Source organism: Pseudophryne corroboree, assembly GCF_028390025.1.
Source record: "Pseudophryne corroboree isolate aPseCor3 chromosome 3 unlocalized genomic scaffold, aPseCor3.hap2 SUPER_3_unloc_13, whole genome shotgun sequence".
NCBI lineage: Eukaryota > Metazoa > Chordata > Amphibia > Anura > Myobatrachidae > Pseudophryne > Pseudophryne corroboree.
In genome coordinates this window covers 880,487-892,593 of record NW_026967501.1, presented here as the reverse complement: position 1 = coordinate 892,593, position 12,107 = coordinate 880,487, and the positions used below count along the sequence as shown (strand labels likewise).

At 49.2% G+C, this 12,107-nt stretch overlaps 1 protein-coding gene across 1 annotated transcript in view; it reads left to right on the top strand.

Annotated features, from left to right (window-relative positions):
- The window catches only part of LOC134983336 (oocyte zinc finger protein XlCOF6.1-like), a 376,610-nt gene that overhangs the window by 185,340 nt on the left and 179,163 nt on the right, over positions 1 to 12,107 (top strand). The window lies entirely within an intron of this gene.

Below are 12,107 nucleotides of genomic sequence, written 5' to 3'. Positions count from 1 at the left end.
CTCTTACAGACATTGCAGTGAAACTGCTTTTTAGTTTTTGCTGGTGCCTTACTCATTATGCAGACAATACAATATACAAAGACAGACAACTTGCACGACTCAGTAAAATAGTACTAAGGAGTGTCTATATATATGTATATATATATATATATATATATATATATATATATATATCTATATCTGGGCAAGTGCAGTGCACGTGGCCAGTATTATATGAAATCTGAACCCAAATTCCCACTAACACCCCTGCGCCTCCGGTGGAGAAGTGTTGTAGGACAGGATCTTCCAAACTGAAAGAGAAACAGGATTGAACAGGAAGCATGGTTAAAATGGCCCCCATGCCATGCTTACACTAATAATCACAGGTCAGGTTATAACACACATTTAAAGTCTACAACCTGTAACCAACTGCATTAAAAAGCAACCCTATTAATATAGGCTTAAAAGCCTATGTAATTATACCACAACCCCTGCAGCCTTGCCTTTCCATGTAAACATACTCTCTCCACCCCCTTTGCAGCCGCTCTGCTGTGAGAAGACTCGTCCCCCCCCCCCCCCTGTACTCCGAGTACCGTCGTGAACCGGAGATCTTGCAGGGAGCCGGGTAGCCTGTATAGCGGTGGGACGCGGCGGTGGACTTCCAGCGGGGAGTGGGTGCCTGGCGGATCTGCGGCCGGCACTGTGCACAGCGTGTGGAACTGTGAGCGGCTTTGAGCGGCGGGCGGCAACTAGCAGGGAGCACTGGTGCGCACTAAACAATGTTCCCCACACAGCGGGGCGGCAGCGTGAGCTGACCGTCCCCAGCATACCTGAACTCCTGTGGCGAGGGCTTCTTCTGTAAGCTCCGTCCAGCTTCCTGCAGGATGTCTGCTCTTGGCTGTGAGGGTGCTCTTTCAGTGAGGACCGACATGCCAGTAGCTGCTTGTAGCAGCTTCCACTATCCCAGACCCACGCCTTTTGGAAGGGGGGGAAGGGATGTGAATAAAGTGTAGTAAAAATAAAAAATTCAAAATAAGTGTGGGCGCGCCACACAATCTCTGTTAGTGCTTGAGCACAGAAAAAACACTGAGGTACTCTGGGATATGGAGGGGAGGAGAGTTCCTTTATAGCAACAATCATGTATTAAATGGTTTTGCCAATTTAGGTTCTATTCCCCTGGAATCACTAGTGTCGACACAGGAATCAGATTCCATGTCGGTATCAGTTTGTACTCTGGCCCTCATTCCGAGTTGTTCGCTCGGAGATTTTCATCGCATCGCAGTGAGAATTCTCTTAGTGCGCATGCGTAATGTTCGCACTGCGCATGCGCCAAGTAACTTTACTATGAAGAAAGTATTTTTACTCACGGCTTTTTCATCGCTCCGGCGATCGCATTGTGATTGACAGGAAATGGGTGTTACTGGGCGGATGTTTGGCGTTTTAGGGGCGTGTGGCTGAAAACGCTACCGTTTCCGGAAAAAACGCAGGCGTGTCTGGAGAAACGGTGGGAGTGCTTGGGCGAACGCTGGGTGTGTTTATGACGTCAGCCGGGACCGAAAAGCACTGAACTGATCGCACAGGCAGAGTAAGTCTGAAGCTACTCTAAAACTGCTAACTCGTTTGTGATCGCAATATTGCGCCTACATCGGTCGCACATTTAAGAAGCTAAGATTCACTCCCAGTAGGCGGCGGCTTAGCGTGTGTAACTCTGCTATAATCGCCTTGCGAGCGAACAACTCGGAATGAGGGCCTATATGTGCAAATGGTCTCCTGTGGATGAAAAGGCAGAACTATGAAAAATCACATCTTCCACTGATTTTCTCCAGGTTTCTGCATGAGACTCAGACTTATTCAATCTCTTACCGATATGATTCACACTATCACGTAATTCTTTCACCCATTCAGGCTCATGGTGTGCCGGCAGCACCACCACATTACAACTCTGTGTCCCTAAAATGGTTCCCTCAGGGGAGAGCTCCCTGCCTCAGACATGCCACACACATGTACACCACACCACAGACACTCCGGGGCTTATAGGGGACAGACCCACAGTAAAATCTGTCAGAAGGACACAGATACGATTTTCCAGCTCACAACCCAGTACTAGTGATAATAACCATGTAACACAGAATGTCCACAGACCTGTAGCGCTTTTATAATGATAAATTCACAATAAGGCACCAAATTACACTGCGTCACCCCTGTTTTGCACCCTGATACTTGGGTCAGAAGTGTAGGAGGACCAGCGTTCTTCTCTGCAGCTTGCTAGGAGAGAAAATGGCGCTGAGCAGTGTGCTGGCTGACTGAGGAGGAAGTCCCGCCCCCTGTAATGGCGCGTTTCTCCTCAGAGATTCCAATTCTAATTTTTATACTGGCGGGGGTAGTACTGTGCCTCAGCAACTTATGTCCCCTTATTAGCTAGTTTTGATTATAATTTATGCTGCTCAGGGCGCCCCCCCGCGCACCTGTGTGTGAACGGTAGCATGGCGCGCAGAGTTCCCGCCCACTGCGCGGTACCTGTTAGCCGTCACGATGGTTGAAGATACTTTTTCTTCTTACACTCTCCTGTCTTCTGGCTCTGTAAGGGGGGTGACGGCGGGCTGTGGGAGTGAGCACATAGCCGCAGCTAGCGTTCAGTACCCTTCAGGAGTTAATGGTGTCGTGTCAGCCAGAAGCAGAGCCATGAAACTCTTCAGGAAGTTGGTTCCTACTTCTCTCCCCTCAGTCCCACAAAGCAGGGAGACTGTTGCCAGCAGCCTCCATGAAAATAAAAAACCTAACATAAGTCTTTTCAGAGAAACTCAGTAGAGCTCTCCTGGGGGTCGATTCTATTCGGCAACTAATGAATAGCGCCGGGAATTAGCTCCCGACGCTATTCAATTCAGCAACTAATTATCTGCAATTGTCGGGAATTCTTCTCTCATCCCCGGGGGATGAGAAGAGAAACCCGACAAAAGTGCTGCCTCGCGGCCGGCGCGAGGCTGATTCTGTCGGGAATCAGCCTCGCGCCGGGGAGTTAAGTCGGAGAATGCCCGTTCTCCCGACAATTCAACCTGTTTTGTCGGCAAGAACGGGCCATCACCGACGTAACTAGTTGCTGAATTGAATAGCGTCGGGAGCTAATTCCCGGCGCTATTCATTAGTTGCCGAATAGAATCGACCCCCTGGAGTGCATCCAGTCTGCCTGGGCACATTTTCTAAACTGAGGTCTGGAGGAGGGGCATAGAGGGAGGAGCCAGTTCACACCCTTGAAAAGTCTTAAAGTGCCCATGGCTCCTGCGGAACCGTCTATACCCCATGGTACTAAAGCAGACCCCAGCATCCTCTAGGACATATGAGAAAAGGCCTCCTCAGCTTGCTCAGGGGTTGTGTCGGCAATATTCAACACATCTCTCATGGCCTCAATCATCAACTGCACCCCCTTATCAAGTGATGCCGACCCCCTCGACACATCCCAGTCACCGTCTGCAGTGTCAGAATCGGTATCCGTGTCACCCTGCGTAATGTGGGCAAAATCACGTGTGTGAGAATATACCGCAGGGGACCCCGAGGGAACAGGACCGGGACATACAGCCATAGAGGACTGTAATACCTGAGTGGCAGTTTCAGTCCTAGCAACACGGTCAGAAATCTACACACAGGGTAAAGGGCAGACAGAGTCCCCCCCCCCCCCAAGAATGGCAGAGAGACGCAGAGATTGGAGCCAATCCACACACAGCGCTATTACAGGTATAGGGAGCCAGCGCTGACTGTGTCCATTAATAGGTGACCCTGTCTATATACAGCCCCCCTTCTACCGTACAGATAGCTGGAGTTGCTCTGTAGGGACTGCTCTTCACAGGCAGAGTGGATGCAGACAGGAAAATGGCGCTGAACGCTGCTGGGTCCGCTCTGAGGAGAAGCTCCGCCCCTGTAATGGCGCTGTCCTCCCGCTCTTGAAGATTATACTGGACAAAGGAGTTTTGGTGCTGGCTGAGATACAGGGACCCCGACAGGCTGTGTGGTAAGTATAGGGCGTAGGTGTCGGCTCAGGGTGTCCCACACAGCGCCGCACTAAGTGCTGCTGAGCCCCGGAGCGCAGTTATCACTGCGCTCCCTACCCTGTTGCCGCCTTCTTCACATCGGCTCCACACTTGCCAGGGGCCGACGACTCTTCAGCTCTGCAAGGGGTTGGCGGCATGCTGCTGGGGTGAGCGTTCCCCTGCGGCTGGGAGCGATCTATCCCCTCTGGAGCTCAGTGTCCAGTCAGCGGAGATAGTGGCTCAGACCCCGCAGGGCGGACACTGCTCCCCCAATCAGTCCCTCGATGCAGGGAGGATGTTACCAGCAGCCTCCCTGTAATAAAACAAACTCTAAAAAAACTTTTACTAAAGAAGCTCAGTAGATCTCCCCTAGCTGTGACCGGCTCCTCCGGGCACATTTTCTAAACTGGGTCTGGTGGGGGGGCGTGGAGGGAGGAGCCAGCCCACACTGTTGGACTCTTGAGGTGTCGGTGGCTCCTGGTGGGCCCATCTATGCCCCATGATACTAATATGGACCCCAGCATCCTCTAGGACGTAAGAGAAAAGTGGTTTATATACAGACCGTTGTGTGCTAATAGTGACACTCTCAGGGCATGTAATACCATAGGCAGAGGTACTGTGAGGGGGAGAGCAGGATAGGGGCTGATGGCTCCTGATGTATGAGATACACCAGAGAGTGTGGGGAGGAGACTGGTCAGATCTCTGGGCTGGTAACACAGTGACATGATGAGAGGGGGAGAGCAGGAGTATAATAGGGGTTGATGGCTGCTGATGTATGAGATACACCAGAGAGTGTGGGGAGGAGACTGGTCAGATCTCTGGGCTGGTAACACAGTGACATGATGAGAGGGGGGGAGCAGGAGTATAATAGGGGCTGATGGCTCCTGATGTATGAGATACACCAGAGAGTGTGGGGAGGAGACTGGTCAGATCTCTGGGCTGGTAACACACAGTGACATGATGTGAGGGGAGAGCAGGAGTATAATAGGGGATGATGGCTGCTGATGTATGAGATACACCAGAGAGTGTGGGGAGGAGACTGGTCAGATCTCTGGGCTGGTAACACAGTGACATGATGAGAGGGGGAGAGCAGGAGTATAATAGGGGATGATGGCTGCTGATGTATGAGATACACCAGAGAGTGTGGGGAGGAGACTGGTCAGATCTCTGGGCTGGTAACACACAGTGACATGATGTGAGGGGGAGAGGCGTATAATAGGGGCTGATGGCTCCTGATGTATGAGATACACCAGAGAGTGTGAGGAGGAGACTGGTCAGATCTCTGGGCTGGTGACACACAGTAACATGATGTGAGTAGGAGAGCAGGAGTATAATAGGGGATGATGGCTCCTGATGTATGAGATACACCAGAGAGTGTGGGGAGGAGACTGGTCAGATCTCTGGGCTGGTAACACACAGTGACATGATGTGAGGGGGAGAGGCGTATAATAGGGGCTGATGGCTCCTGATGTATGAGATACACCAGAGAGTGTGAGGAGGAGACTGGTCAGATCTCTGGGCTGGTAACACACAGTGACATGATGTGAGGGGAGAGCAGGAGTATAATAGGGGCTGATGGCTCCTGATATATGAGATACACCAGAGAGTGTGGGGAGGAGACTGGTCAGATCTCTGGGCTGGTCAGTGGCATGATGTGAGGGAAGAGCAGGAGTATAATAGGGGCTATGGCTCCTGATGTATGAGATACACCAGGGAGTGTGGGGAGGAGACAGGTCAGATCTCTGGGCTGGTAACACACAGTGACATGATGTGAGGGGGAGAGCAGGAGTATAATAGGGGCTGATGGCTTCTGATGTATGAGATATACCAGAGAGTGTGGGGAGGAGACTGGTCAGATATCTGGGCTAGTAACACACAGTGACATGATGTGAGGGGGAGAGCAGGAGTATAATAGGGGATGATGGCTGCTGATGTATGAGATACACCAGAGAGTGTGGGGAGGAGACTGGTCAGATCTCTGGGCTGGTAATACACAGTGACATGATGTGAGGGGGAGAGCAGGAGTATAATAGGGGATGATGGCTGCTGATGTATGAGATACACCGGAGAGTGTGGGGAGGAGACTGGTCAGATCTCTGGGCTGGTAACACACAGTGACATGATGTGAGGGGAAAGAGCAGGAGTATAATAGGGGCTGATGGCTCCTGATGTATGAGATACACCAGAGAGTGTGGGGAGGAGACTGGTCAGATCTCTGCGCTGGTAACACACAGTGACATGATGTGAGGGGGGAGAGCAGGAGTATAATAGAGGTGATGGCTCCTGACTGCACGCTGGGAATACATATTCCTCATAAATTTGTACTGACAGAGGAGGGTGTAGGATAAGAGATTGCTGTAGTGACTGAGCAAGGAGAATATGTGACTCTTTTATGTAATAAGTGTATATTACTCACCTGTGCTGATATCTGTAGGGATTTCCTCCTCCTTACACTGCTGATCACCCCTCACATACGTCTCTTCTTCTCCCTCTATATCTTCTGTCTTTATATCAGTCACATACGTCTCTTCTTCTCCCTCTATATCTTCTGCATTTATATCACTCACATACATCTCTTCTTCTCCCTCTGTATCTTCTGCCTTTATATCAGTCACATACGTCTCTTCTTCTCCCTCTATATCTTCTGTTTTAATATCAGACTGACGTTCTACCTAAAAGACAAACAAACACTATAATGACATTTGCACAGTCAGATTAAGCTGAGGTGAAACAGTATAATATCAGTGTATAATACACACAGCTCCTCTACAGATCATATAGTGACAGTCACTTTGGTATATTGGGGAGACCCTAAATCCCACCTACCTGATCCTCCTGTGGGATCCTGTGATTCTCCTCTGTACAATCCTGGGAATACAGAGGACGGGGACATCTCTCTGGGGTATCTCGGTTACTGGGCCCATCTGTAGGAGACACACAGTGACTGAGTACAGTGTATATATGTGATTATCAGGAGATGTGTGTATATAGGGGCCCCCATACCTGCTCTCCCCTGTACAATACATGACAGTCTCCTCTTACCCCGTGATGTTAGGGGCCGGTGATTCTCCATCATCAAGTCCTTGTACAGACACCTGTGTTCCTCTATATACTCCCCCTCCTGCATGGAGACATAGACAGTGACATCCTGACACCTTATAGGTACCTGACACACAGTGATACAGTCATCACCCATACACATCCCCTGGTGTTACTGTATAATGCCCCATTCCCAGCAGTCACCTCTCCAGTCATCACCCAGACAGATTCCCTGGTGTTACTGTATAATGCCCCATTCCCAGCAGTCACCTTCCCAGTCATCACCCAGACACATCCGCGTGTTACTGTATAATGTCCCATTCCCAGCAGTCACCTCTCCAGTCATCACCCAGACACGTCCCCTGGTGTTACTGTATAATGCCCCATTCCCAGCAGTCACCTCTCCAGTCATCACCCAGACAGATTCCCTGGTGTTACTGTATAATGCCCCATTCCCAGCAGTCACCTTCCCAGTCATCACCCAGACACATCCGCGTGTTACTGTATAATGTCCCATTCCCAGCAGTCACCTCTCCAGTCATCACCCAGACACGTCCCCTGGTGTTACTGTATAATGCCTCATTCCCGGCAGTCACCTCCCCAGTCATCATCCAGACACGTCCCCCGGAGTTACTGTACAATGCCCCAATCCTGTCAGTCACCTCTCTAGTCATCACCCAGACACGTCCCCTGGTGTTACTGTATAATGTCCCATTCCCAGCAGTCACCTCTCCAGTCATCACCCAGACACGTCCCCTGGTGTAACTGTATAAAGTCCCATTCCCAGCAGTCACCTCTCCAGTCATCACCCAGACACGTACCCTGGTGTTACTGTATAAAGCCCCATTCCCTGCAGTCAACAATCCAGTCATCACCCAGACACGTCCCCCGGTGTTACTGTATAATGTCCCATTCCCAGCAGTCACCTCTCCAGTCATCACCCAGACACATCCACTGGTGTTACTGTATAATGTCCCATTCCCAGCAGTCACCTTTCCAGTCATCACCCAGACACATCCCCCTGTGTTACTGTATAATGTCCATTCCAAGCAGTCACCTCCCTAGTCATCACCTAGACACATCCGCGTGTTACTGTATAATGTTCCATTCCCAGCAGTCACCTCCCCAGTCAACACCCAGACACGTCCCCCGGTGTTACTGTATAATGATCTCACCTCACCAGTCATGTCCCTGTATTATTACTATAGATGTAAGTGATGCTCCCAGATCCCCTCACCTCCCCACTTATGTCCCTGTATTATTACTATAGATATAAGTGAAGTCACTGTTATGCTCCCAGATCCCCTCGCCTCCCCAGTCATGTCCCTGTATTATTACTATAGATATAATTGATGTCACAGTGGCACTCCCAGGAGTGTGATATACATTTGCTCCATACTGCTCCAATTATCATCTGTTACACATGCCAGGTATATTATGGTCTCTGCTTTAATATATCCTAGAATTTGAGCAATATTTTCAATCCCCACAATTACATATAATAAAATTACTAATAATAATTTTAAACAACAACACTAAAGGCTGCACCCCAGTATAAAAATAATAACAGGACACCACAGGCTGCTCCTCCTGTATAAAAATCCTAACAACAGGACACCCCAGGCTACTTCCCCTGTACAATAAAAATAATAACAACAGGAGGACACCACAGGCCGATCCCCCTGTATAAATTTTTTTATCAGGACACCACAGGCTGCTCCTCCTGTATAATAATAATAAGAACATCATCAACTGGACACCACATGGTGCTCCCTCTGTATAATAATAAAAAAAAGATAACAGGACACCACAGGCTGTTTCTCCTGTATAATAATAACAACAACAACAACAACTGTACACCACAGGCTGCTCCCCCTGTATAATAATAACAACAACAGGACACCACAGGCTCCTTCTCCTGTATAATAATAACTGGACACCACAGGTTGCTCCCCCAGTATAATAATAATAATAATAATAATAATAATAGGACACCACAGGCCGCTCCCCCTATATAATACTAAAAGGATACCACAGGCTGCTCCTTCTGTATAATAAAAATAACAGGACACCACGGGCTGATCCCCCTGTATAATACTAACAGGATACCACAGGCTGTTCCTTCTGTATAATAATAATAATAATAATAATGACAACAACAACATCTGGATGCCACAGGCTGCTCCTCCTGTATAATAATAATAATAACAACAACAACATCATCAACAACAACAGGACACCACAGGCTGCTCCCCCTGTATAATAACAACACCACCACCACCACAACAGGCTGCTCCACTTTATAGTATTAATAACAGGAAACCATAGGCTGCTCCCACTGTATAATAATAATAATAAGACACCACAGGCTGCTCCTGCTGTATAATGATAATAATAGGACAACACAGGATACTCCTCCTGTATAATAACAACAACAGGGCACCATAGGCTGCTCCCCCAGTATAATAATAACAGGACACCACAGGTTGCTCCACCTGTATAAAAAGAATAATAATAAAATAATAATAATAATAATAATAATAATAATAATAACAGGACAGCACAAGCTGCTCCTCCTGTATAAAAATAACAGGACATAACAGGCTGATCCTCCTGCATAATAATAACAACAGGACACCACAGGCTGCTCCCCCCGTATAATAATAACAACAGCACGCCACTGACTGCTCTCCCTGTATAATAATAATAACAACAACAACAGGTCACCATAGGCTGCTCCCCTTGTATAATAATAGTATTATTATTATTATTATTATTATTATTATTATACAGGGGGAGCAGCCTGTGGTGTCTTGTTATTATTATTAAACAGTGGGAGCAGACTAGTATGTCCTGTTATTATTATTATTATACAGGAGGAGCAGCCAGTGGTGTCCTGTTATTATTATAATTATACAGGGGGAGCAGCCTATGGTGGCTTGTTATTAGTATTATGCAGGAGGACCAGCCTGTGATGTCCTGTTGTTAATAATAATAATAATAATAATAATAATAATAACAACAACATTATTATTATTATACAGGGGGAGCAGCCTGTGGTGTCCTGATTTTAATATTATACAGGGGGAGCAGCCTGTGGTGTCTTATTATTATTAATAAGACACCACAGGCTGCTCCCCCTGTATAATATTAATAATAATAATAATAACAACAGGAAATCACAGGCTGCTCCCCCGTATAATAATAATAATAACAGGTCACAACAGGCCACTCCATCTGTATAATAACAACAGGACACCACAGGCTGCTCCCCCTGTTTAATAATAATAACAGGACACCACAGGCTGCTCCCCCTGTATAATAATAATAACAGGACACCACAGGCTGCTCCCCCTGTTTAATAATAATAAAAGGACACCACAGGCTGCTACTCCTGTATAGTAAGACGCCATTACCTGATCTCTACGGACAGTGAGGATTCCCGGGTGTGGAATGGAATGCAGTGACCGGAAGTAAGGTGGACCGCCGGAAGGAGGGAATGATTGGCACAGGCCGCTTCCTAGTTACTGGCCGCACCCCTCCTACACCCCGCCCACAGTGCGAGCTCTGTAATGACCATATATGTCCTCAGTGCAGGAGGCCGGCGGCCATTTTCTTGTAGACCAGTCCGGCAGCAGCAATAGGTTCCCTGGCCGTGTAGTGACGTCAGGAGCGGCGGCCATTTTCCCCTGGTCTGAGCTCCGCCTTCCTTCTATCATTCCCACAAGGCAGCAGGAGCAGAGAGCAGCCATTGCTGTGTCTGGCAGCAGGTAATGATATTATTATTATTATTATTATTCTATAGGCTGAGCAGCTCTGGTGTCAGGTTCTGTACTACAGGGGGAGCAGCCTCTGGTGCCTTGTTATAGTGCAGCTGGAGCAGCCTCTGGTGCTGCATTATCCCTGTACAGGTGGCTGACACTCTAGTGTCCTATTACTGTAATACAGGTGCGCAGACCCCGCCGTTACCGTAATACAGGTGGTGCAGACCCCGCCATTACCGTAATACAGGTGGCGCAGACCCCGCCATTACCGTAATACAGGTGGCGCAGACCCCGCCATTACTGTAATACATGTGGCGCAGACCCCGCCATTACTGTAATACAGGTGGCGCAGACCCCGCCGTTACCGTAATACAGGTGGTGCAGACCCCGCCATTACCGTAATACAGGTGGCGCAGACCCCGCCATTACTGTAATACATGTGGTGCAGACCCCGCCATTACCGTAATACAGGTGGCGCAGACCCCGCCATTACCGTGATACAGGTGGCGCAGACACCGCCGTTACCGTGATACAGGTGGCGCAGACACCACCGTTACCGTAATACAGGTGACGCAGACCCCGCCGTTACCGTAATACAGGTGGCGCAGAGCCCGCCGTTACCGTAATACAGGTGGCGCAGACCCCGCAGTTACCGTAATACAGGTGGCGCAGACCCCGCCTTTACCGTAATACAGGGGGCGCAGACCACCCGCCGTTACAGTAATACAGGTGGCGCAGACCCCGCGTTTACCGTAATACAGGGGGCGCAGACCACCCGCCGTTACAGTAATACAGGTGGCGCAGACCCCGCCGTTACCATAATACTGGGGGCACAGACCCCGCCATTACCGCAATACAGGTGGCGCAGACCCCGCCGTTACCGCAATACAGGTGGCGCAGACCCCACCAATACCGCAATACAGGTGGCGCAGACCCCGCTGTTACCGTAATACAGGTAGCGCAGATCCCGCCGTTACCGTAATACAGGTAGCGCAGACCCTGCCGTTACCGTAATACAGGTGGCGCAGACCACACCGTTACTCTAATACAGGTGGCGCAGACCCCGCCGTTACCGTAATACAGGTGGCGCAGACCCCGCCGTTACCGTAATACAGGTGGAGCAGACCCCGCCATTACCTTAATACAGGTGGCGCAGACCCTGCCGTTACCGTAATACAACTGGCGCAGACACCAGAGTTACCATAATACAGGTGGCGCAGACCCCGCCATTACCATAATACAGGTGGCGCAGACCCCGCCATTACCATAATATAGGTGGCATACACCCTGCCGTTACCGCAAT